The sequence below is a fragment of the Tachypleus tridentatus genome, chromosome 3 (genome assembly GCF_004210375.1).
Source record: "Tachypleus tridentatus isolate NWPU-2018 chromosome 3, ASM421037v1, whole genome shotgun sequence".
Classification (NCBI taxonomy): Eukaryota; Metazoa; Arthropoda; class Merostomata; order Xiphosura; family Limulidae; genus Tachypleus; species Tachypleus tridentatus.
Window position 1 is genome coordinate 87,304,580 of NC_134827.1, and position 25,272 is coordinate 87,329,851.

The 25,272-nt window shown below is 30.5% G+C and overlaps 1 pseudogene across 1 annotated transcript in view; it reads right to left on the bottom strand.

Moving 5' to 3' along the window:
- The window catches only part of LOC143247413 (liprin-alpha-1-like), a 246,589-nt pseudogene that overhangs the window by 46,050 nt on the left and 175,267 nt on the right, over positions 1-25,272 (bottom strand). Inside the window, exons 3-13 of the transcript XR_013026557.1 lie at positions 18,332-18,496; positions 17,775-17,849; positions 16,133-16,228; positions 14,400-14,618; positions 13,918-14,064; positions 10,316-10,435; positions 9,514-9,600; positions 7,309-7,503; positions 4,973-5,064; positions 3,206-3,251; positions 1,278-1,501 (exon numbers count right to left, since the gene is read on the bottom strand). The product of XR_013026557.1 is annotated as a liprin-alpha-1-like (transcript). The remainder of the gene's footprint in view (positions 1-1,277; positions 1,502-3,205; positions 3,252-4,972; positions 5,065-7,308; positions 7,504-9,513; positions 9,601-10,315; positions 10,436-13,917; positions 14,065-14,399; positions 14,619-16,132; positions 16,229-17,774; positions 17,850-18,331; positions 18,497-25,272) is intronic.

Here is a 25,272-nt window from a genome sequence, read left to right on the forward strand (position 1 = left end):
AGTTAAAAGCCAACAGCATGTCCACTGATAAATTTTAATAATGGTACCTCGAGTAATTTTTTTTTTTTTGTCGTTAAAATCCAACAGCGTGTCCACTATACACTATAAGATGATGATATTGATGGGTCATAACAACCTAAAAAAAAGTTCACAAAGAATATATTTATACATTTACAGTATTGAATTTAGTTGGGTCTTCTTTGAAAGAAATGCATCTCAAAAACATCTGAGGCATAAAATGTTGAATAAAAAATAATTTACTAACAACTATTTTAAAGCTTTATTAAACAAAAGCATAAAAATCAAACACTTTACTACACACTTAAGGAACATTTGCAACATTTCTGTGAGGCATATCTGTGTTTTATAAAGTCAAATTTTAAATTAAAATCAAATTAGCATTTTCTTTCTAACATACAATTTATCTTTAGGTATTGCTGTGTCCACTGAGACTATTCCAGTTGAATTCCTGAAAATGGTTGTAATTGATAGTTGTCCAAAACCTACTTCAGTTACAGAGGTCAGGTCTTCAATAAGATGCGTAGAAAATTTTGAAAATCAATACTCGAATGCAAAGAGTTTTAATGTTTTAAAGGAAAAATTAAATATTACACATATCCTACAGTACTTTTAATTTTTTCTATTTTCATTAGGTTTCCTACAAACAACTATAATCTGCTAAAATTATACAGTAATAGCTATAACTGATAACAAATAATCTTAAAGCCTCTGTGAGAATTCTGCTCATCAGTTGGGTACCCTGCAGTGTAAACCAATAATTTTATTTGGAAACTAACTTCAACTTATTAGTGTATACCAGTAATCATTCATTGGTTTACATTAAGTTAATACAGTGCTGATTTTGACCAACTATGAAGAATTACAATATTGCACAGCATTTGGTATACATATATACATCAATTTCACAGAAAAAGTTAAATTAGGGAGAGAAAATAAGATTAACAAGTTACTTTACTGTAGTTTGTAGAACCTCACTTGAAAACTAACGATATGAAATATACTTTATCTACTCTGTTACATAATTCAACAGTTCAAATGTCCCAATGCAATTTAATTACACAGCAATGAGAACAACAAGAAAAATGATAATGGGATATATGAACCATAAGTCATGACAGTTCAATCACGTATGTAAATTCATTATTCCAGTTTTTGGATTCCACATGGAATTTTTTATATGCGTATAATACCATTGGAATTCAACAATAAATAAAAAAAAAGAATGACAAACTGTGTCACTCAAGATTCAAACTCACCTGATTTCATTATTGATAGCATCCAGCTGCTCCTGAAGCATCAGAGCAAGAGTTTGGGCATCTGTTTGACCAGAAGGAGACAACATGTCCATAGCATTTAAAATACCTTCTGTTTCATCCGCTTGGCCTGACTCTGTGTCACTCACATCAAAAGCCTGTTGAACGTTAGCTATGACACTGGCTTGTTCCATCTTTTCCCATTCCTGTTCATTGAGAGTTTGCACCTAGTAAAATGTAGTAATTGAACTATAACTCTATAAAAGCTTATGTTAAATGGTATGCATATTCTGTGGACATAAAGACACTAAAGTACTAAACACAATAACATTAAATACTGTCTTCTATACTCTATTAACTCATTCAGTATAAGAGGGTCTAGGTGTGCATGCCATGAGCTTTTGCAGTGTTACATTGAAAAATGTAATTAAATAACCTTATTACCAATGTATAATATAACCTTGGTGTTAATACATAGTATATAGTTTCAGTTTTCATACTCTGTGTTTTGACTTCTAAAGTTAAAAAAAAGAAATTTTAAACTTTGTTTTTCTCAGTGAATGAAGAATCTAAATTTTGAATCTCTTAATTTCTTTATTTATCAAAATATCAGTAAATTTGTCAAACCAATCACAGTAGAGATTGTTTACTAATAAATTTTACCTGGCTCATGGACATGTTTTATAACCAACAAAAAGAGCAAAATTACCTCTAAATAAATCATACAATTCTGCTTTCAGATTTTTATATACTATCTTTTAGGCAGTAAGAGGTTTTGTTGATTAGTTATAATGTGCTGGACAGTAACAAATTGTTTTAAAACTATTCATAGCTCACTGATAAAAATCAGATAATTACAATAGTTCTTGGACATTCTATTACAGTGCCCAATATATTTTTTGTGTTCTAAAATGCACATTTGAAAGCTATATAATTTTTATAACATCCAAATTTATGAAACTCAATGATATTTAGGAAAGAACATTGAGTATTTTTACTTAAATGTAAATGGACTTATTGTGCAGTTAGCACTAGAAGACATTGTTTCTTTACAAATATATATTTTGTATTTATTGTTATATATTTATTAATTACATTAACTGAACTGTAAACACTATAAACTTCCCAACTTAGCCCAAAAAAGTTAAGTAACATAACATACCTAAAGTTACACTAGTATAAATAAACTTACAAAACATCACACTAGACCATGTGTTGTTAACATTAACTCTGTGGAAAACAGTTAATGGGCTCACAGTGTAATTTACTGCTTTTTATGCAGGAGCAGGATTATTGCACTGGAACATTAACAAAAGCATAAAATTAAAAGATACCTAAACTGGAACTTTCTAATCAAAACTATAGACAGTGAAAAAAAAATAAAAAATGGTATTATTAGTTTAAATTCATAGTTTTTACCTTTTATTCACCAAGGAGGTTTTAGAGGTTACACAAATGAAATATGGAAATGTAAAAGGAAAAATAAATATTTTTATTACTACCACAGAAAACATTTTTCAGTCATAATGACCAGTAAAAGCTTTAGAAGTTCCTTGACTCACTTTTAGTAGAAGGACTTTATTGATTAAAAATCTGTTGTTGTTTAAAATAGACTTGTAGTATCTATTGGAAGTGTGTCACACCTTGTGATGGTACATCTTATAAATTCCAGTACATTTAGTTTCACAGTTCCAAGATTCATTAAATCAACTTCGTTCTTACATGCATGTTCAAAAAATGAACTTAAAATCTTCTACAATTTTCTAATCCAGTAATCCAGTTTCTGAATGACTAGCTTTGAAGTAATTAAATCCATAATTTATATCTATTTATATCATGTAAAATATATCAACTAGCATTAATAAAAGAAAAATGTAATTTTTGTCAAAACATACGTATTTGGGAAGAAGGAAAGTTCCACGAAAACTTACTTTTGACAAGTCTCCTTCCAAGGACTGCCGTCGGCCCCTGTGGGTCCTGTGATTAACAGAGGAAGTAGGAGAAGTGATGTTCAGTAGACTACTGTATATATTAGCCCCAGCAAGGGGTGCTCTGCTGCCAGGAGAAGAGAGAAGAAAGGGGTGGGAATAAGCTGGGCTAGAAGCTGCTCTAATTCATTCATAGCAGGCAGACAGCAGGAATGAAACATGCACCAGAGCATTAATCCCCTCACCCGCAAAGAAAATTAAAGCAAAAGTAACAGATTCAAAAGTTTACTAAAGCCACAAGTAGTTCAGAGATTAGCAGTGTTAATAGTGAAACTATAAAAAATATCACTAGTGACCAAGCATAAACACCACACTTCAATTTAAAGACCAGAACAAATTTTAAATAATCCAGTTTAACAATCCAAATATTCAGCTTTATTTTTTATGTTAACATCTCTACAAAACAACTTATCAAGGACTGGCATTAACTTAACCAAATATTAATATTTTGTAAAAATATCTTGTAATAAACTTAACTGAGTACCTCAGTTAACAGATTTTGTTTGTGAACAGAATTTAATCACAGACTAAAATAAAATTTTTTCATGATATTAGCATCAAAAATACAAATAAAAAATATAAAAATGTATTACAAAGAAAACATAACAACATTGGCTACATATGCTAGAGAATGAAAAAATATTATACATAACAGTGCAAGAATACAGTACCAGCCAAATAAACATTTTATATGAAGTCTGTTCTTATTTAACATGACAGGACTCATTAGCAGTTCATATAAGTAAAAAACATCATACTTTCTCCTGCATTATATACATTAAATTAAAATGAAAAAATATTAAAATGAAAACAAATTTAAATAGTTAATATTTATATAATAAATACTAACCAAAAACAGATTTTAATTACTTTATTTAAAATAACCAAACATAAATTTCTACTTGAATCCAATAAATTGAGTGTTTATTATTCTCTGAATTATAACCATCCTTGAAGTGCCTGAAATTATTACAAAACCTACCCTCTTATCTTAACTTTGGTTTAACATGTCTTGTCACCAACAGAAATAATAACACAGTTAGGATGGAAGACTCCCAATTTTGATTTTCACATTGTATTGACATTATATTAAAATCAAGATGAATGGTGGACTATGTACACACATTATCTTGTAAAGGAACTGTAATTATACTAATTATACTTCTAAATTTATTAGGGTAGCATACCCCAAATTACATTTTAAATCTTAGACAATATACTCCATGCCGTGTTTCAAAGGTGGCACTATGTATTCCACTCTTTGATGGATTGTTCAGGCAGATTATTCATTATGACATTTAGCTAAACAGATGGTAACTGCCTGTTGTAGAAACATGAGTGTAAAGGACAATATTTCAAATGTCTTCTGACTTGAAGATGAAAGGGGGGAAGGCTTTCAAAATGTTGTCCTCTATGCTTATGTTTGTATAACAGGCATTTGCTGTCTGTTCAACTAAATTTTATCAGCATATATCATTCCGTGTTTTAAAGCTAGGAACTGATAGCTGAAGTTGTGTTTTAACACTATTTTATGCTATATTCAGTTTTCTGAATATGCTTTGAATTCTTCTCTTAATGTTTGATAATCTAATTGCTGAAAGGATTTCAGAGTTAAAATCTGACCAAGAGATAAAAAGTCAAATTCAGCACAATTTCTTTTTTTAATATCAAAATAAAACCTGTATCCTACTAAAAAAGAAAACAACTGACCTTCCTAAGCTTTCAGTTCTGTAGTTACTGAAGTCCTGCCGAAGTCCATCCATTTCAGCTCTCAGTCTTCCCAACTCTTGCAAAATTTTATCCTAAAAATTTAGTAATGTACTTCATTTTATATACACTTAAAATATGACACAACATAAATCTCATTTCACTACTATCATACAGAGGGTAACTAACTACAGAAGAATTGTATAATAAAAACATATATATAGACACACATACAAAACATAAAGCCAAAAGAAGAAAATGGATGCTGTCAATATAACACCATAACACTCAGAATGGCTTACTTTTATATGCTAAAGACAGATTTTTGACTTATAATAAATATACACAATTGTATTCTCTGTTTTAAAAGAATCTTATAAAATAAAATGTACATTGAACATTTTATATACTTTAAAAATACACAATATAACCAATTGCAGATTACCTATATATAAACATTATTATAGCTTTTCTGTTCACTAAATTATTTAGCAAGAACACCTGTTGAAAAGTGTAAGTGTACGGAGGACAAATGCCCAAGTTATTACTCATGAAATATTTTAAGTGTTTAAGAATATAAAGATGAAATAAAAGAAATGTGTAAAACTACATGCAATACCTTATATATTATTCATCACAGAGCTTTAAAATACATATTGCAGAGTTGAGTATGCTATATTAAAGCAGTTCTGAATCCTCATCAAGTCATTACAGTCCACTACCACAACTGGTAATACTCTGTCTGATGACTGTGTATCTTGACCACAGCTCTGCAGTGTAATTCACATTTCAAAAAGTTACATCATAAGTACATCATATCCAAAGCACACCACTTATTGGCACAGGCTTTTCATTAGTCATTTAATGAAATAGTACCACAGTTTCCAAACAATTATTTCAACAGCCCAACTTCACATAAATCTATAGATGTTGCATCTGTTCACATAATTGGTATGATTTTGAATATAATAACAGGAGAGTCTATTTCATTCTCCATTTTGTCAGGTATGTGATGGTTATGTTGATATGTCATGGAAGCAACTTAAGTGTAGTTGAGTTGTGTTGCTCTTCTAAAGTAACTGATAGGATTTTACCTTTAACTTTTCTGTTTCTCACTTGTAACAAGACATGCACTTTGCTTAATGTGAGTTGGGTACGAATTTTATCATGTCTCTTTCTGGATGGTTAAACTTCCCCAAGTTGATCCATATTCCTTTGTTTAACAATGCCATGAATTAAACAGGATATTTCCCTTTTACAATTCTAGATCCCCAATCTAAACATATCCTTCTGATCTCAAAAGTGATGGATGTTTAGTGCCATTAAATTATATGTAAAATACTTGAAATTTTCAGAATGTAATTTTAATACATACTGCTCTACAGGACTTTACATAAACTATGTTTGCTTATTTTAATATCACACACTCAACCTTCCATACCAAGTAATTACATATTCTTTAAATGCACCATTACACTTTAACAGAAGATGTTGTAGCAAGCAATAAAACATTTTGCTGCTGACAATTATAATTAACGAAGCTGTTTAAAAACATATCCAAGCATCTATGAAAATTAATATATCATACTTTTATATCTTCTTATGATATCACAGTATTTAATCGAACTTTATTCTTTGTTCTGTTTATGTGAAAAGTTCACATAACACATGGTTTAGAAAACTATTAAGTTTTTTTTTTTCTAGTTATTATTGTTCCCTTGTCAATCTCTGAAAATAATACCTGGTCTTGATCATGGGTGGTGTTGCTGCAAAGCTGCATGTTGTGCAAAAATGTAGATGGCAGTGCTCTCCACTGTTAAGTAAGGTGATACCTCAAAGTTATGACCTTCATTATGTTTCAACAGGAGTAACTAACAGTGGACTAGAGTGGTACGTGCATCTTGAATATACAGTGTTACCAATATTTTGTAATACAATACTATGGTATGGTATGTTAGATCTCTCAAGCTCAAGTCCTTAGTTTGGTAAGAGTAACATTAGCCAGTTTTTATTCAACATCTTTATCAGTTGCTAGGAAAGCATAAAGAGTTATCTTTCTAGTAAAGACATCCTGTATACATTGTTTTGAGCATAAATAATGTTTTCATTGCATCCAGTCTCTTTCACAAACTCAGTCAGTCTGATAACTCAGAACTGACTTGTAATAATATATTTTCTCAAATCTCTCATTATTAAATGGACTAACTATGCTTCTCCAAGGTTATCATCAGTTCTACTGAATACACTACACATCTAACAACATATATAAAAGAAAACACATTACACATAACAATTTCTTCTCGTTTTATATACACCTCAGGATTTTCTATGCAACATACCTTTTCACCTGTGGTCTCTTCCAAAACTTTCTGTGTGTGGCCAAGCTGCTGGGCCAGATTGTTTTTCTCCTCTAATGCATGCATTCTTTCCTTAAGGTGAAGCTGAAGCCGTTCATTGGATTCTGCCAACAGCTTGTCAACTGTTGCTGAAAGCCGTTGATTATGATCTTCATTCATTTTCTCTCTCTGTCGATACTAAAATTTAACCAAATAAACTGTGAGCAATAGATCTTTATTAAAAAAGCTCAATGTTAACAATTCCTAAAACAAATTTTAGTTGAAAAAGAATATGTAAGAAAATAAAATATGAGGTAAGTAAAATATTTGTGTATGTTTTTAAAATATTCTTGTGGCTTTTTATTATCTAATTTTAGCAGTCACATGTTCAATAGTTTTCATAAAATTTCTAAATGAATATTTAACTAAACTGACATTAATCAAAAGGAACAAACAAACCTGTCCTTAACCTGAAGTAAAAAGAATAATAGATGGAACATGACCAGAAAGAGTGCTGTCTCACAACCATTTTTCCAAATATGACATTTTGTAAAGTAAATCCCTTTAACCAACAAAATGAGTTGCTTCAATTACATTTTCACTTCACCCACATATACTAAGAAGTTTGGTCAAAGACCTAATACAAAGATGAGAAAGTTAAGAAATTTCTAATTATTAATGCCAAATCCTTGAAACAGCAGAAACAAGAAAACAAACTGAGTAACTATATAGATAACAGAAAAAATTAAGTATCATTTAAACTGAAAAATATGATATATAAATTAATTCTTGGAAAAATAAAGTTGTATAAATTATAACATAATCCCAATACCAGCTATACAAACAAAGATGGGTATTCACAACAAATGGTAATTAGACTAAGATGAATGGCTAGGTGCTACACCCATCCTTCCACCATTGAGGGTCTTCTGTATGATGGTTTTGGTTATTACATATTGTTCCACAGTGCAATTTTATCTAAAAGAGGCTTTTTTACATAGTATTATTTTCTCTGTCCTCACTTTACATTTCCTTTAAAGTCTGTCTACCCCATGTACATGATAACTTGGGGGGGGGAGGCAAGGCAGTGAAGTTAAAGGCACTAAGGTCATAGGAGATTCCTGCTAATGGTACAGCATAAATTCCAATTTGTAATTACATCTTGTGAAGAAACTGATACATTGAATTAGACATGTGGCTGGTTCCTTTTACTGATTTCCAATTCATAAAGATGAAATTTCCTAACAGAATGGTGTCAGTATGTTACAATGATAGCATTAGGATTAATCCTGCAATTTGTTCTTAAATTTTGAATGTTTAATTTACCATTATAGCTCAAACCTGGAATTACTACAAATTTCTTGGAACAACATTTGTGGTTCACAGAGTTTTCAATAACTGGTTTTCTGTTTGGCTGCATGATCAAGGTGAATTTTGTGAACAAGACTCATGTGTAACCTTTCTAGACCTAAACCCACATGTTATTTTGTTTACTCTTCCAAGGGAGGTTCTTGCTTTGGTTGTAATGGACCACTATATTCTAGGATTACTCCTGGTGACAAGCCATTTAACTTTTTCTCATGACTTCCAGTCTGTAGTTAGTAGCTAGTCATGGAGTAGCCTGTTTTCTTCCTGAATGAAATCATGTCTTTCTCTGCTTTATAAATGGTTCAACACTATAGATATTACTTTATTTGAAACACTAGAATTTCAACCTCTGCACAGTTTCACAATTTCAGAACAGGTTAACTCTGCATCAGGAAAGGTTTACCTCTACTTACACTCAACTGAATTTAAAACTGTGTACTCATGGGCCACACTGCTGGCCAGAGGAAGATAAGGAGATCATAAACAACATATATAAGTCTATTGTATAGAAAGTTAGGCCTAACATATAATTAGCTTGAAAGAATAACAACCAAACATTTTCTACTCAGTATGAACTTGCTAATGGAAGATAGCAAAAAGTAAAGTCTTAGAAAAGTTATGGAAATTAACATTCATTACGTGTACATTATCAACATAAAAGAAAAAATATGTTATCCCTGATTAAATCAGATATTCAGTTTGTTTCTTTTACTTCTTATTAGTTTTACTGATATTTCTTTAAAACTACTACTTCACATTTGATTTTGAAAAGTTTAAATTACTTTCCAATAAAGATAAGTTTCTATACAATTCTAAAGTACACTTTGCAATACAACTTACTTTGTTAAGCTCTGCATTTTTGTCTTCAAGTTCTTGTTCCAGTTTTTGTATTCGATCTTCCATACTTATATGCCTCTCTGGTGTCTGCTAAAGCAAAGGGAAAATGGCTATTAGTAATGAAAGATAGGCAAGCTATAGTAATTGTTATAAAAGAAGTAAAACATTAAAAATATCTGGATATCATTAATGTTGTACTACATACAACATTGAGCTGTTAAACCCATGTCAAAATTATATGAATGTTTTACTATATACAACTGCGAGGTGTTAAAGCTGGCCAAAATCAATATTTTTTGTCTGTATCAGAATAATCCTGGAGTGTTCAACATAGTGATGAAATTAATTTAAAATATTTGCATCTTTGTGTCAGCTAATAAAGAATCTAGTTTTGTAAAGATTTGTTTAATTAAAAAAATACGAAATTTTGTAAGTTGTTCAAAAATTGTAGCTGGAAATTGATCTTGGGTCTTCACAACAAGCATTTGGTGCATTACTTACTCACAAAAAGAGTTAAAAAATGCCATTTGAGTGGATAATGCAGTAGATTTCCATCAAAAAGACCCAAAATCCATTACCAACACAAATATTCCTTATTACCTAATATTTCTCTGAACAATAAAAAAAATATTATAACCTGCCAAAACAAATAATACTTGCAATAAACAGTAAAGAACAACTTATCCAGGGATCAGCAACTACCAAAATACTAGATTTAAACAAAAACATCATATTTTATTTACAAGAGTTTTAATAAGTTATCAAAACATAAAGCCTAAAAAAAAGTTCTCAAACATTAGTCAACCTGAGATACAGCCTCCACTTTCTCCATATCTTTTGCAACATCAGTTTTTTTGGAGAACTGGCCAAGCTTCTGTTCTAATAATTCTAATCTTTCTTGCAATGCAAGAATCTTCTCTGTGCTCTACAGATTAAGAAAACAACAAGAACAAAATTGTAAAGACACTACTCATAATATGACATCTTTAACAAAATTGTAAAAACACTACTCATTATATGACATCTTTAACAAAATTGTAAAAACACTACTCATAATATGATATCTTTAACAAAATTGTAAAAACACTACTCATAATATGACATCTTCAACAAAATTGTAAAAACACTACTCATAATATGACATCTTTAACAAAATTGTAAAAACACTACTCATAATATGACATCTTTAACAAAATTGTAAAAACACTACTCATTATATGACATCTTCAACAAAATTGTAAAAACACTACTCATAATATGACATCTTTAACAAAATTGTAAAAACACTACTCATAATATGACATCTTTAACAAAATTGTAAAAACACTACTCATTATATGACATCTTCAACAAAATTGTAAAAACACTACTCATAATATGACATCTTTAACAAAATTGTAAAAACACTACTCATTATATGACATCTTTAACAAAATTGTAAAACACTACTCATTATATGACATCTTTAACAAAATTGTAAAAACACTACTCATTATATGACATCTTTAACAAAATTGTAAAAACACTACTCATAATATGACATCTTTAACAAAATTGTAAAAACACTACTCATAATATGACATCTTTAACAAAATTGTAAAAACACTACTCATAATATGACATCTTTAACAAAATTGTAAAAACACTACTCATAATATGACATCTTTAACAAAATTGTAAAAACACTACTCATAATATGACATCTTTAAGCTCCTTAAATAAAAATATATTTGTGATACAGTCTTCAGATTTCATGATTTTAAATTAACATTTAAAAACAGAGATAGTACTTTGGTGCAAATCAGGGTCATTCAGTCACTTTCTGATTATTAATGATAACTTAATAATTATTTGGGAAATTAATCTTAAATTTGAGATCAATTTCTGGAACACACAAAGATATTACAAGTTACAAATGTGTAGTCAAGGAATAAAATAATAGTTTTACATATGTTCAATCATTAGAATACAATAAGTACAATGGAACTGGTTTCATGTAAAGTGTTTTTACCTGCAAAAATGTGTATATAAACTTAAAACTGTAAGTAAGATCTGGGTAATATACTATTACTATAGGTAAGATTGAGGTAATATACTATTACTATAGGTAAGATCAAGGTAATATATTATTACTGTAAGTAAGATCAAGGTAATATACTATTACTATAAGAAGAACAAGGCAATATACTATTACTATAAGTAAGATCAAGGTAACTTACTATTACTATAGGAAGATCAAGGTAATATACTATTACTATAAGTAAGATCAAGGTAATATACTATTACTATAAGTAAGATCAAGGTAATATACTATTACTATAAGAAGATCAAGGTAATATATTATTACAAAAAAATCAAATCTTAATCAGTGTTGTGCACATTTCAAAAATTTACATCAAACAGAGTTCGACATAATGAAATGCCTCTTTTTCCTAGCTAATAAAATTAAAATACTCCTAACAAGAGACTAATTATAGATAGACAAAATAGTGAAGAAGAATAAATGAGCTAAATATAGGTGATAATAATAATGAGGACAACAACTGAGTGTACTCTGTTTTTTGCTATTCTACTGCTATGCCAATGAAATAAAAAAATTATTAATATTCTTGCTTTTTTTATCCTCCTCTAAAACTACATTGAAATATTCAGTTGGGAATCAAATATATATCATTAAAACCTTAATAAATATTTATTTTAGATAAAAATATGGTCTGAAAGATGTTAAGTGTGGTCTAGTTTTTGAAAACTGAAAATATTTCGTGTGTGTTCAAAACCAACTAATGAAAGATCCTATAGCCCAGTTACAGATTAATACAAGTTTCTTAATACCTTAACAAAAAGAGTCAATATGTAGAATTATACATGGACCATTTTCTACATTAAAATTATTTTATTTTCATGCAAGTTTTTGGGCCCTTTTTCTGATGTACAAGATTTCAATCACAAAAGAAAAAAAGTTTGTGGAGAAGAGGGGTCAAAGAACTGAAGTTAGCTATAGGTCTCTGAGGTCCTAATTAGGCTCCAAGTATAAATAAATAAAGCATAAGTACAATCCAAATAATCAAATACATGCTCTCCACTGAAGAGCATTCACAGGATTTGACAAGATTTAGCTTTGGCAGTGATTTTTGAAAAATCCATAACAACCATGCTAAGCATCTACTAGGTTGTGACTGTTGTGAAATGCAATGGTACCAGCATAACCTTTAATGAAAGTAGTAATTTTTAAGGGAGCTGTTTAACAATATGATTGTGGGACAATTTGTTTGGTAATATACAGAAAGTCTTGCATGAAACAGAAACCTGTATTTTTCAAGTTAGGTAATAAAACTTCTGAATACATATTATGCTGGTTACTCATGTTGCTTGTTTACTGATGCTATTCTAAAACTTCTTCAGTATTGGTTTTATATTTATCTATATGTTGACAGGTGACTGAAAATCAATTCAATTTATAAATATTATTAAACAGTCATTCTCTTTGAATACTGATATCATTCATATACCCTTGTTTATCTATTTCTGTCAATCAGTGAGAAGCTTAGGTTTTCAAACATTATACATTTTAAAAACATGTCAAACTCAGTAAATGTTCACAACATTAGTTCGCTAGTAATACAACGACATCAAGCTCTAAATAGTGCACACTTTCATTTTTATACAATTACACATTTGCTTTTAAGAGACCTCCAGGGATTTCTTTTATATTTGCTGTAATGCTTCTTATGTACATACATATTTGTTTCCACTATAATTTCTAACTACATTATAAGTCAATTTACCTTTAATACCAATAATGATAGATACAATGCAAATAAGGTTTCAAATGTCATTTCATTTTTAACAAAAACAAAACAGAATTATGGCATTCATGCACAGATGCTGTATTTATTCAATGTAAAAACTTGTTTTTGTGTTTGTAGATAAACCAATTGAACTTCAACTGGTAGGCTTTAGAAAACTGAACCTTATAACTATGTAAACAGGTAATAAAAAAATAATATCATTGTTTAGTCAACTGGAAAAGTTATCAACATATATTACTGAGTAACAGTATATACTAGACAATGTATAAGGGATATCTGATAAACTTGGAAAAAGAAACACTTTATAACATTATAGAGAACTTTAACAGTAATAGGTTTCATTTTTAAAGGTTTATTAATTATGTAAAAAGAAGTAAATTACATTACATCTTCATGAAAGCTTATCAGTTGCAATATCTGTCCAAAATCTAGATATAAATAGTAGATACCAGTAGCATAACAGTAAGAACTGAAACTTTGCTAAATTCTTTTTGTAGAAAAAAAAAATCAACAGCAACCAATATTCACCCATAAAGTAAAAAATAATCTTGTCTTTCTAGTACAATGAGACAGAAAGAACCACTCTAACAACACTTACAAGTTTAAGCTGTGCTTCCTTACTAGTCAACTCTTCTTCTAGTTTTTCATTCAAGTCATGTAAGGAAGTTGATTCTCGCTGACCATTAAGGTACCTCTTCTCCAATGTTGCTATTCTTTCTTCTTGGTCATGCTTTTGAGCATTGTTCTGGTTGTGTACAAGATAATTGAGAAATTATAATCATGTTATTTGTTTCACTTGTAAAACATTGGAGAAAAGAGCTGGTACAACTTTTACAAATATTTATAATCAAGCTATATTAGTCAAGTTGAATATATTCACGAGCAAACAGTTTCTAGATAAAGATAGTCGTTTTGAAACATATAAGCTGAATTTGTTTATACAATAAATATTTAAAATGATTAATCTATGCCTCTAATTCCTTCCAAATTTTATTATTTTAAGCCTATTAAAATCTTTTAAAAATGCAGATGTAGTTGATTAACTGAGGTAATATATATATATAAATATATTATCCTCACCTCTTTTAGGTCTTGAGACAATCTGGAATTTTCCTCTTGTAACCTTACCAGATCTCTCTTTGATATAACAATGGCATCTTCATACTCCCTAAGTTTGCTTCCGAGTTCTGCTAATCTGCCCCTTGCTAGGCTTAGTTCAGTGTTCTGTTTCTCTATTGTATGTTGCAATTCCACTACTTTTGCTGCTTCTGCTGCCACATCTGCTGATCCATTTGATACCTAATAATAATGTGATTGACACAGAAATACTGCAGTTTGAAAGTTCAAATTCAGAAACAATTTTATGAGCTTAGCTTGATATAATTACAATTTTCATTTTGCATTTATGAAAACTTACTCAAACTTCTCTGTGTGCAATATTTAAACAGTTTTGAAGCTTCATTACATTATTACAAACCTGGTGATTCTCTATCTGATGACCATGCTTCTTGACAATAGCTGTATAGCATAGTTTCTCTTTCAAGAGACTTCATTGAAAAATTGTCATGTCCACAGCTCACCCATCATTCCTGACACCATCCATTCACTTTACAATGACAACAGTTTCTCACTGCTCACAAAGAAACTTGCAGATGATTTTATTGGCACATCTTCAAATGGAATAATACAAATACTCATCTCATTTTTCACCTGTGTTTTATAGATGGACGCTCTTCTCAATTACATTATACACTTTCACTCAGGACATGTAGATGGCTTTCACTTTGACCTTTGTGTTTATGGATTCTCACCAATTACAAGACGTAGACTGAAGCATAATCAGTTGCATTTATCCCTCTGAATAGTCCTGGTTTCCCACACTGATCCATATTATTTTGTTTTTGACTGCCTTCAAGTACAGGGTGTTCGGAAAGTCACTGTGCACTTATATATTTATTAACAGACATGTTTCAATATAGAATACAGGAGGTAAATATGAATGACAATTATAAACAATGTTGAAAGTGACCCCTATTGGCATCAATACAGGCCTGGATCCTTCTTATTTTGTTTCTAAACACTGCTATCAGTTGCTGGCTTGAAATAGACTGAATAAAATATGATTACAAAACTGCACAGTGACTTTCCGAACACCTTGTCTGGAAATTCTAAATCCCTAACCTGAATATATTTTTATGATTTCATTGCATGAATAAGATGCACCGGAGAAGGTTGTTAGATAACTCTGCCCAAAACCAATCAATTTTTGCTTGCATCACATTACGTGTAAAATGCCAAATAATATTAAAATGCAACTTTGATAAATTTTCTTTCACAGAGACTTTATATTAGATATGGTTATCAAACAACTTTGTAACTTGTTAATCTACAACTTTAAAATAATTGCAATATATCCTACTCAGCAAGGTATATTATAGAAGTTTTATAACCAGCTCAAATAATTATAAATTATTTACAATTATCTGAGCTGGTTATAAAACTCAAATAAGTTATGCTTTGCATAAAACATTAGACACTGGTACAAAAGATCAACAGATATTCACTACAAGAAACCTCTGAGTTCTTAACTAATTATTCCTTGAATTCAAAATCATCTATCACAGTTTCTAAGCAATAAATTTGCTGGAAGAGTGTAGTTAAGAAATGTCATTCAAACTGCTATGTAAAACGAGAAATTGTAAGAACCAACCTCAAAATGATACATATGCACCTTAGGCAGTTCAACTGTTTCTTATAATAATGAATAAAAATATTCAGTGAGCAGTTCTAGTTGGTTCTTATAATAAACGTACTTTTAATGTTTGTGAAGAACCATTTGGTTCTTCTTCTCCATTTTTCTTCTCTCCCTGAAACTCTCCCAAGATGAACTTATGTTTATACTGGAGCAACTAGTAAAAGAAGGAAGAAAGAACAATAGAAAAAACAAATTACATAATTCAGTTTTCAATGCCTTTTCAACATGTTAAAAGAAAGTTTCTCACTATATTAAACTATAATGCACACATTAGATCAACAAATATTTATAACCTTCTTGCAACATACTTTTCTATCATACCAAGTTCTCAAGATAAGCTACTTCTAAGGTCAACAAAATGAGCTGTTATACAACCTAAAGGACTTGTTTTCTCTCCAATGTATCAAAACCCCTGAAAATATAAAGCAGTGTAACATGATAACTCCCTCTTTGAACATAGGAATAAAAATATCAACTATTTGAAAGTATTCAAGAAAGTTAATATCACATAATACTGGAATGCAATCCTGTTTAAACTGTTTGAGATATTACATTTACAAACAATCTGGCTACTGAAATACACAAAAGTTTTCTCAGCAGTGATTAGAGATAAGTTATTTGCTGTACAGACATTGTTTCTAAAGTTCTTTTTGAAGCTGATTTATGATTATCTATGTTATTTTGTTTAAAGAGTTAATGATACTTAAGAAACAGTTGAGAAATTAAAGCAGCTAAAAATACAAACATTTTGTTACTCTACTCAGAAAAATTTCAATTTTACCAGGAAAAATATGAAGAATAACTATTTCCTGAACTAACTGGGATTTCTAATGAAGCTGTACATTACCAACCAAACTGTATGCTTAGAGTTAAAAGATGAAAGGTTTTGACAGGTCACCCTGCATATACTAAGTTTGTTAGTGATGCTAATTGGTGAGACATGATAAATTATCATGATTCTATTGATTTACAATTATATAAGAAAATAACTAGTTTGAAATATTAATTAGATTACTATTTATAGTTATTTATACCCTGCCCTTTATAATAACATATCACCATTAATACTTTGATATGTTTATGAAGTTGCTACTGTACAGTTATCCGTACCCATTAAAATCCTTACTATACACAAATATTTGTCCTTTGCAAGACACTTTTGGCCACTTGTGGTAACTGAAATATTTTGAATATTCTCAAAGCTTTTAATTTTGATTAAAAAATCTGTTCTCTACTAATAATTTAGATGATTCATTTGTTTAAGAAAAAAATGACATTGAGCTACCTGCTGTGTTCACCTCAGGGAATTGTACCCCCAGATTTTAGCATTATAAGTCCATTGACTTATCAATGTCCCACAAGGGAACACATATTCAAGTGAAATGCTTCTAGTAATAATCCTAGCCAAGTATTGGAAATAGCTATCTTTTTCCACTGTTCATTGCATTAACTGCAATTGATGGACAAAGAATCATCTAGAAATTCCACTTACAACATTGGGTGCATGGCTACGGAGGTTATGAAAGTCTGAAACTATCTTAAAAGCTCCACTTCTCAAGCACACAACAGTTACTCATTCAACAGTTCTTAACTCAAACTTAAATTTAGGAAACTCCTTTAATCCCTCAAATAAACAATGTTTTCTTCAACATTATACCTTTTCCTTTGATCACTAAAATTCCACATGATCCTCAGCTTACCTCTTCGTTGGCCTTTGCTAAATCCTCTTCTAGTGTTGCTGCTCTTTCTAGTGCCACTCGTAATTTTTCACGTACCTAAAACATTCAACCCACAGAATCATTTTAAATATTCTAATGTAACATTTAGAAGATTCTTTTTCAAATTCCACTCCATAACTCCTGAAAACTTTGGAAATAATCTAATTGTTTCATGCATAAAGAATAGGACATATACATTAAAGTGAATTATTCTTTCAGAAAAATTCATAAAAATCAAAGGAAGATAAGTAATATGCAGTGAAGAAAAAATTAACCTAAGGACTCTGATAAAGTAGTAACATAGTGCATTTGATTCAAAACACAAATTCCAAATGCCACTAAAAAATAAGTTATCACCTAATTATTTCTTCCAGGTTGATACAGCACTAGATGATAACTCCTTATGAGAATCTATATGTATTCTATAAAATATATGAAAAACTCAACAATTCTTGGGTAGACAAATCTGTATTTTGAATCTGAACCTGAAAAATTATAAAAGTAACAGTGTGGGTTTAAATTCACAAGTTTACTCTCACTTTTTCATCCAATGCTTTGTGATGTTCAAAGAGGGATTTCAGAGCTTTCAGAACTTCTACTTCTGAGGATACACCAGCAGGGGACTGGGCTTGTCTCTTTAGGACTGTCATTCTCAGTGATCTCTCATGACGAGAAACAAGACACTCCAGGTGTTCAAGAAGAAGCTAATGCACACAAAAAATGTTCAAACATTATTTATCAAAACTAAAGCACCATCTTGTTTGCATTAGCTGTAATTGTAGTTTTAACAGCTAGTTTGTCTAAAAATAATTTCTTAAAAATTCTACTAAATAATATTTAAAAATAAAACACAAAAGATATTTTTGAAACAGAAACATAACTACAATGTCCTTCTTAATTGTTTTATAAAAGTGAAATTAGTAAATTAATCTAGTATACAGGGATAGACTAAAGTTTCTTAAGATGAATGCAATGTCACTTTTAACTAAAAGATGAATGAAACTAAAATAACAATGTTAGAAGACCAATACACACACACAGACACACAAAATTATAACTTACATGAAAAAGTTTAAAATATGAAATGATTTATAACTTGTACTCTTAAAAGTAAGACTAAACAAAATCTTAAACTTAAAGGAGATGAGGCAAAGAACTAATAGCAGCTAAGGAAACACAGACCGGAACAAAAGCAAACTGATAAATATATAGTAAGTAAAGTTGGAAATTTGTTACAAGACATTCTGCTGGAAATACATCTTAAGGTTTGAATTGCATTATTCAATATGATCTGATGGCTATGTAATAAGAAATTTAGAGATTAAGAAAAGGCTCTTTGATGCAGTTTATATAAATAGCTTTATAAGAAAAGGACTGAATTCTAATGATAGAAAACTACTTGGAAGATCTGGATAAACTTAGTTTCAGACAACTGATAATAAACTATGAGAGTGAATATTTATACTAAATCCTTGAAAGAAGAATGATACTGTAATAAAACCCAGATAGACTCACATCACTTAAAAATATAAGAATATTAACTCAATTAATTTCAGTCAGAACTTTGATCCTGATTGTAAGTGAACAAAGAGAGATTAGTCCATGAAGTACTGTCCACTTGACTGAAGAGTGGAGTTAGAATATTAGTGTAATATCAGCAGTGATTATTACATAAGCAATCATAAGAAGACAGTACAACATGAAAGTAGCAGAACCAAAGATATTGAAATATCGAAAGTGAGCTGAATTTTCTTCCTTAAGCGAGTCAATAGTCATGGAAGTGTGTTTGTTTGAGATAAAATCTAAATGTTTCCAGTCTTATATGGTACAGGATTTCTAAGCTGAAAAATGAAAAGAAAACAATAACAAATAAAATCACCAACAACTGTTACCATGTAATCTAATTGTAAAATTCACTGTAATGGAGAAAAGTCAAGTTGAAAACCAAATAGTTCACAGGAAGGCTATGAATACACAATGATCAAAGGGAAAAGTACAGGGACAGTCCTAGTGGAATAAAAAATAAATAAACATTGCCACTAAGTCACAGTCACATTCAGAAATCTCCTCTCCACCAGTTGAATCACTACCTAAGGTGTACACGAAACAAAGAAAGATTGAGTTCTCTAGCTTTAATACATAATCGTTATGCCACTGCTATCAGTACTGAAAATGTATGTAAGTAGTTTATAGAAAAGTACTCCAGAAGAATGTAGTATGCTAACATGTTATTTTAATATATATGATAACCAATGAATGAAATAGCCAATATACTACTGCAGTATAGTGTTGTTTAGTACTATAATTTACAGTTAATAGCTACTCTTCATGTAGAAAGTACAGTGTCATTATAAAGAACGTTAAATCTTTTAAAATCTACACAAAATTTAAAAAAAAATATAGACAAAGACAAGTGTAGTTTTGGAAGATACTGTCATAATAAAGAACATTAAAAGATGTGTTAAAAGCTCAAATATATATAAAAAAGATACATATGCATAATTTTCAAAATGACTGTAATAATGAAGATAACTGAAATATCTCTGAAAAAGGTTTCAAAAACAATGACAAATCCATGTATGTGTGGTTGCAAAGAAAACTGTCCTTAAAAAGCCATTAAAAGATCTATGTGAAAGTTGGAAAATATACACAACGACATTTATCATAAATGAACAGAGTAACACCTTAAAGTGAATTTGAAAGATAATTTTTGAAAGAATTAGCTGTTATAAGTAAAAGAAAAATACACTTGCTAAATTTTGTATATCTGTAATGGATTTTTTAAATGTTAGTGTATGTATCAATCTATAAAACATCAAACTGAGTGTTTGGTAATTGGACGTTTTATTACCCAAAATTAATTATTACTTGTATGTATCTCTATTCAATGCTACAGAAAAATCCCAAACACACTTTCAGTCAACAGCTCTGAATTGTTGTGAAAATTTAAAATCTAGGAAAATGGAATTTTATTTTGAATTGTGCAACAGACTAAAATGGATATTGATGGTGCATGCTTTCCACAAATAGGTAGGTACGTGCCTCAAGAAGTTATTTACACTATAAGAAAGAGCTTGTAACTAATAGATTTGAATAGCAATAATATGTAGAAAAGTAATGTACATACTATTAGATAAAAACGATGTTATTACTACAGTGTATCAGTTTATCCTAAATTAAAAATCCCACATCATATAGGATTCAGTATATTTACAGGTGAAACTGCAATCAATAGATACGTAAAAAGATTGCAACAGAAGAACCACAAAACAACAATTACCATTATAAAAGTGTTCAGACGGTTTGGGTGGGTAACGAAAACACTTTACTATAAATGAACGACACTTGACGTGATATTGTCATCATATCCTAACTCTGAAGTACTCACGATTACCTACACATTCACAACAGGATAAACACTTATACTGTATACGACTTATGTCAGTACGTCTGTTTGTTTGTTTGTCCGTTATGAGCATTTTCCAACTTAACAACCTCTGATCACCACGAAACTTTCAGAGGTTCTCAAGCACGATCCCACCTCAAGGAATTTGAAAATCCCTTTATTTATTTTCTCACGTATAATAGTCTTTCGATTATTTAAATTCTACCTCTTACAACTGTCTTTGTGTTATCGAATGACGCACAGGTACACCATCCCACCATCCACGTAATGCCATGCGAGTATCTTCGATATGCTTGCTAATGACCAGTACAATAAACACAATATCATGTTTGAAAGCGGTAAAAGTGTGGCACGTAGACGTTACATGTATAGTTTCTTATACACACACACACACACATAGTTTCAAAATGTTTCCAACAACCAATTGTTTTTTCCTTTTAAACTTACAAAGCTTAGCAGATTTGAATTGTAAGGTTTAAACTACAGAACAAATTCAATATCTTTATACACTTTTCTATTCGTTATATTCATCACACTCCTCCCCATTCTGAAAACGTATACATAAAAATTGAAAATGGTGTAGTATTTTAAATATATTATCGAGCACTTGTAATCATAAACACAACGCTAGGGCACATAAAAACACAAGTCGAAATTTGCTGCTGGCCAATAAATTGTTTATTGATAGAAGATGGCATTGTTTTCACATCATTTTGAAAAGCCTAGACGAGTTCCTACCTCCCCATTGTAGCGTACAATTCTGACGCTCATGAACTGATGTAAAATAAAAAAAAAAGGTTTAGCACAAATCCACATTACCCACATTATATACTAAATTCTTAAAATGCCATTCACTAAATTCATGGTCTAAAACCTACAAAGTAAAGTCCTACTAAATAGTTATTTACTATTGTCTTAACAGGACATATCTCAATCTATGTTTAAGATTTTCAAATATACGCGTACGTGTGTAAGAGTGCGTATATTATATAGCCGTGTAGCTTAACGGTGTAATTTACATGATTGATTCCTACTACATTCAACAAACGGTGAAACGAATCGCAAGAAACACTACGTTCAATGACTTCGTACACAAATTAAAACGTCTGCTACCTAAACAACACTTGTAGTTCTGAGTCACTCTGAGATATTTGAATAAAATATTGGAGTTGTGTTTGCTCTGTAATTTGGAAGTACGACTGACGTGACACAGTTTATACGCATATATATACAGTTTTGTATCGGTAGGTAAATTTCATGAACATTAAATTACCTGCTACTAAATTTAGGCTTCTAACTTTGAATAGCGATGCCAACAACTCAACTCGTATGTTAAACTGTCACGTGAAATATAATAGTACAATGCCGTTTATAAAAATTACTTTACTACAGAGTAGAGCACACATCAACTTTCTCAAGGGTAACGGATTAATTCCACTGAATGTCTTGTTTCACTTCTAACAGACATCAAAGCTATATTTTACACTCTGTACTGAAACACAACACGTTAAAACTTTAGTTTCTTATAAATAATAAAGCAAAATAAAACAACTCCTATACACGAAATGTATAAACGTTAAGAAAAAGTTAAAATTCTTCATACGATAAAATAGCGAGAAAGAAAACCTAATGCTACTTTATGAATTGCCATGCAAGCGTATTATATATAAGGCTGACAGTGGGGAATTTCGGTTGTTCAAATGTTTACAGATATGTATGTTTACATTTACGTGCGACTGTTTCAGAATATTTCACAAAGCTATACAAGGACGTCTCTAATTTTAAACTGACAGACTGGAAGAAAAACAGCTAGTCATCAGCAAACCCCCTCTCAAAATCACCTCTCGAGTTACTCTTATCTGATCAAACAGTGGAATTTACTCGAACCACAAATCCTCAAGTCACAATCCTAATACGTGAACCACTAAATCACGCCTGGTCATTCGGTTACAGGCGAAGATCTATCTCTACCGGTACTTCGGTCGTAGAAAGTTCCCCGCTGGGACAGTGGTAAGTCTACGGATTTAAAAAAATCAGAGAGCCAGATGTCGCTTTGCTCTAAAAAAAATACACAGACACACTCGGTCGTAAACGGGAGATATGAGAGGATAAGGTACAACTTAAACTTCTTTGATCCTTGATAACTGATATTTCCAAATGATAAATCACGAGAATTAGCGAATAACAATATAATTTATTTCACTATTCCTACTGCCCTCTTCGGCATCATGCCCATGAATTTTGTTACAGCATTTCGTGCTATTTAACACTTCGTTCAGTTTGATTAAATATTAATCCACGAAACGGTTCGTTGGTAAACATCACTTTCCTACAGATCACACCATCAGAAGCCTATTTAATATAAATACCTTATAAATACAATTGATATAGATGACATGGCAAGACCTGGTTAATGGTGATGTATTTGGTGCCACACCCCAGACATTCATTCTGTCGAGTCTGTGAGGACAGAGGTCATGGACATATTGATTACATATGGTATAAGATGTTATTTCGCCATTTCAATGAAATGAGTGGTGCTATATTTATTATTTTGTGGAGTTTGGTATTGTCTAAAAATCATTTAATGTATATTTGACTGCTTCTGTCAGAGGGTACTACAATTTTTTTTTCCATTTTTTACCAGCGGTGTTTAGTTCTTAAAGAGCCGACGGTAGCTGTTTCAGTATAATATGAATTTAAATATTACATGAAGGTGGAGAATCTTGCACGTATCCTGACCCCTTTGAAGCCAATACCCAGTGAGGTATGAACTCGTAGCTTAGTTTTAAATTCACTTAAAGCCACACGTAACAGCCTAGAGAGAAGGCAACTAACAAACACCACCCAATCCCAGCTCTTGATCCACTCTTTTACCAAGGAATAATGGAATTGACCGTGACACTATAACGCCTCTACGTAACAAGGTTTGAGCCTACGGTCTTCACATTACGAGTCAAGGCCCAAATCAGCAGGCCATGCCAGGCCGAAGAGGTGTGTGTTACAAATCAGTATTGTAGTTTTGTTCATTTTTCTAATAATTTTGATAATTTCGTAAGAATTTTTAATGTTTTATTTGTCTTTAATTGAAATTTATGAATTTTCTATCAGATAACTTCTTCTGAATATATATATCAAAAATATCCAAAACTATTAAACTACCCACTTCACGTGTTGCAGTTAGTTAAAGCACGTAACGCATTTTTCGGTGAAAGTTTTTGTGCATCTATTATATATTTATATAACTGATTTTAAGTTAGTACAGAAGCTTACCTAAATAATTATACAGCTAAACACACACACAAGCATGAACACAGCCACGTACGTTTCCAACTTGAAAATGCGTCTTTCACAAAGAACTAATTTGCATTGTTCAAAACAAATTAAGAAGAATAACTTTTGTATTAATCTAAAGATTAACTGAGAAATGGGATATTTAGCTATTAAATATGAAACACGAAGCTTATTTTATAGATATATATGAAAGACTCTTAATACAGTAAAACCTGTCTGAGCCAGAAACTTTATGAGGCGGAAACCTGTACAAGCCGGAAATACATGTATCAAAATTTTGCAGCATCATCTTGAGATTTCTCTTATGAAAGGCCCTCTATATGGTGGAACCCGTGTAATGTGGACGGAAAACTATCTTTCCTACCTCATCTATCAACAAGTTAATAAATTGTTGTTTGATTAATAATTTGTTTAAATATTAATAAATTCTTGGATATTTTGTTACAGTAAGTATTGGTTAAATATATTCTGTTCTTTTTTCTGCCATCATTATTTTTACATTAAATTAAATTCATGATTTTTAGAAATATATATTTCTTTTAAATACAAAATTTTACTCTTTAAATAATTCTCACGAAAAAAAATAAATTCCTACCTTCCCTAATTTTAAAATTTAGGTAAAAGTGAAAATCCACTGTTTCAAAAATTTTAGGAAGAATCAACTTCCTGTGGAATGGAAAGTAAATAATAAAGTGTGGATGACAAGTGCTATATTCGAGGAATTATTGAACAAATTAAACAAAAGAATAGAACAAGAAAATAAGAATATTCTACTTTTCC